This window comes from Medicago sativa, chromosome 7, assembly GCF_051527215.1.
Source record: "Medicago sativa cultivar Bolivia chromosome 7, Bolivia_mono, whole genome shotgun sequence".
Classification (NCBI taxonomy): domain Eukaryota; kingdom Viridiplantae; phylum Streptophyta; class Magnoliopsida; order Fabales; family Fabaceae; genus Medicago; species Medicago sativa.
In genome coordinates this window covers 47,636,342-47,639,926 of record NC_140755.1, presented here as the reverse complement: position 1 = coordinate 47,639,926, position 3,585 = coordinate 47,636,342, and the positions used below count along the sequence as shown (strand labels likewise).

General features: G+C 38.9%; 1 long non-coding RNA gene across 1 annotated transcript; it reads right to left on the bottom strand.

Annotated features, from left to right (window-relative positions):
- Positions 1-704: 704 nt before the first annotated feature.
- On the bottom strand, positions 705-3,324 carry LOC146906296 (uncharacterized). Its single transcript, XR_015018636.1, has 2 exons — positions 3,085-3,324; positions 705-1,008 (listed from the first exon to the last, which is right to left on the bottom strand). It is a non-coding gene; the product is annotated as an uncharacterized LOC146906296 (long non-coding RNA).
- Between the last annotated feature and the right edge of the window lie 261 nt (positions 3,325-3,585).

Below are 3,585 nucleotides of genomic sequence, written 5' to 3'. Positions count from 1 at the left end.
ACCTTGAAAGCTCCTCAAACTTCGCCGCATACTCAGCCACCGAACGGTTCTCTTGCTTTAAGTTCAAGAATTTCACTTCCTTCTTGGTCCTCAAATCCTCAGGAAAGTACTTCCTCAAAAACTCAGTCTTGAACCTAGTCCAAGTCACAACTCCACCAGCCTCAAGCCTTCCCTTAGCATTGGTCCACCAATATTCAGCCTCCTCTGCAAGCATATGAGTAGCCAACCTGACCTTCTGGTCCTCACTAGTCACCATAGCACGGAATATCCTCTCCATGGCTTGTACCCATGTCTGAGCTCCATCCGGATCATACCTACCCTTGAACGTCGGCGGACTATTTCGCAAGAAACGATCCAACCTCCGCTCCTCAGCCTCACCAGGATCACGATGACCAACCGCCGCCTGCTCATTAACCTGAGCCAACACCTGAGCCATCGAAGTCAAAGCCTGAGCAATCGCTCCATCATCTCTACCACCAGCCATCTTACTTCTACACAAAACCAATCAACAGATAAGAACAACAACACAACATCACAAGAACAAGTACCGAAGGTAACTCATTACCATTCGCATACTAACAGGGTAAATCAACAAACACTAATCTACTAGTCTATTAGTCCAGACAAGACTGACCACGGCTCTGATACCAACTTGTAACACCCTATTTCTAATAAGCGGTAAAACGCGCGAATATACTAACATATTCTAGAAATAGATGCTACGTCTTCGAATAAATCACAAATCAAACATGCATAAAGATCATGTTACACAACATAGCAGCGGAACAACATATAATTCATAAACATATCTGGATCTTCAAACTAAATACAACTGTATCCTCCAAATCTCAAATAACAGAATATCTCAACAACTCCAAAAATACAAAGTCAAATAAACAACATGCAATGACTATCCTAGATCAGAGCCCTAATCTAGACACTTGCATGAAAAAGAGGAACTCCACTCCTCGGCATCAATACGCAACAACTAAGCATCCTGCACTCCATCTACCCGTCCATACGGAAAGGTAGGTGGTAAACCACTGAGGGTTAGCATTACATCATCATAATCCATATAAGATTAACAAGAACTTTGAAGATGAAAGATATAATCAAGGATAAAGAATGACAATACATAATTCCACAATATTCACAACATATAAATATTCCACGATCATTCAATATCATTATACCAAGTTCATGTCCACAAGTGTATCATACACATATCACAACTTCACCTTGTCAATCAATAATTAACAATTAACACTTCAATCCATAATTACGATTAGCAAATCAATCACCAAACACATCTCAATGCAATTCAATTCACCAACAGTTTATGCAATGGCTCTAGACTCATCTAGATGCATGTGGTACCAAACACCTCAAGGTCGTCACCTTCGATGCAACAAAAACATCGTAATCACCTCAATTGGATATAAAATCCACCACCATCAGTCATGTATGCATGAACATATGACCCAACTACAAATGCATATGTTCACACAAACAATAATCACTTCACCATCACCAAAACTTGTATATATGCAATTAACAACAATTCACCACCACATAACATATATACAATTGCCAACAACACCCACAACACAAGCAACATATAGTTGTCACACAAATATACACCACCAATCATCTCCACATAACATATAATAACTCTCCATAAAGGATTCACCATCAATTAATTCTCAAAAGTCATTTCTAGTTAAGTTCGTCTCTCAAAATCACAACATTAAGTTAATTGAACATTTGAGTCAAAACCAAGTAAACGAGCTCAATTGCCTATGCCATGTATTCTCACAAGTCACATATGCGTGTAATAGAGATTACATAAGCAATTCATCGGCCAAACATGACAAATTCAATAAAAACTCAAAGTTCGTCTCACTTTATCATTTTTCACAAAAACTCTCATTTTCAAGCAAAACAAGTTAAGACTTGGTGGAACCAATCCCAACTACTTTTTAAAAATCATATGAACAAGAGCCTAGGCCAATTACAAGCAATCAAGCCATAGTTCAAAAATTAGCCTATGTTCGTTTGGGAAAATCCCAAGTTTACGTATTCTACAATTCCACCCAAAAGTCAAGTTAAACATGATTAAGACATAGCACCGACTTTACAAGCCTTGCCTAAGCCTATATGACTTGTAGACTAAGCTTGCAGTCCCTTATGCTCACAAAAGGTCACTTTTCAACATTTTTCCAAAAACCGAAACGTCACTAATCCAAGTTTCAAACCATTTGAAAATTCGAACATTCAATAAAGCCAAGTATGTTCCAGTTGAAAAGTAAGTGCAAACAGTACAAGAACACCTTCAAACGGTCGCTACGGACCCCTACACGACTGCCCCCGACCCCCCGAACACGGAACAACGGGTATGTTGCCCTGTGCAGGGCGCCTGGCGCCAGGAGTGCAGCGCTGGGCGCTAGCTCTCTGAGTGTGGGCGCCTAGCGCCCTAGCTCAGGCGCAGAGCTCCGTAACGTGCGTTTTCGCGCGTTTCGGCCGCGGGTTTATGCCGTTTTCGCCCCAAAATCGGATGTTTAAAACCCTTCAATGTCAAAAGTGATCCGAGGCATAACCCGAGGCTCCAACACATCAAACTCACACGTTTCGTAGCATTTGAATAAGTTATACAAACCTTTGAAAATTCATTTTCTCAAAACAAGTTTTCTTCTCTAATCAAAACCAATTTTCACAACAACCATTTTCAACAACAACATAACCATTCTCATCACCAATTCACAATTAATGATACCCAATGTATCAAACCAACAACAACATGATTCAAATCATCAACAACAACAATTGAACATGAATCCATTCATAATTCATCAACCACAACTTCACAATTCATCAATTTCATCCAAAAACATACTATGCTCATTTCCACTCATTTTGACATACAAATTCAACAACAACAACACAATTATCATACTAATCATGTTCTCAAACATAACCACAACAATTATGCACGAATTTACATCAATTAAAACCAATTCATCAATTTCATGAAAATGGGTAAAAGAGAAAAGTTATGAAATTATGAGTGAAGCCTAACCCTCTTACCTTAATTCTCCACAATCACTAGCTAGTGCCTCACTTTAGCTCCAACCCTTGATTCTCTAGCCTCTCCTAGCTCTCTCTAGTTCCTTCTCTTCAAAACCCTTTTTCTCCTCTTGAGCTTTTCTCTCTAACTCTCTCTAATTGTGAAATGAAATGAAATGTTTGTAAGACCCCAATTTCACTACCAACTAGTGTTTATATAATCTCTACTCAATTGGGCTCAACTCACAATGTTTTAATGGGCTTAACCCATTTCTATTCTAACCCGAAATGTTACTACTCACTTAACGGTAAAATACAACGCTAACGGTCACTTAACGGTAAACTAAATAATTACCCCTCTCCAACACTTAGTAAAATAAAACCCTCACTAAGCACTAACAATAACCTTCGGCAAAAATTACAAATTTACCCCTGCCCTCAAAATGACCAAAATACCCCTAAGTCCAAAATGACTAAAATACCCTTCTAACACCGAATTCTACGAATCCCAACCAAAATACA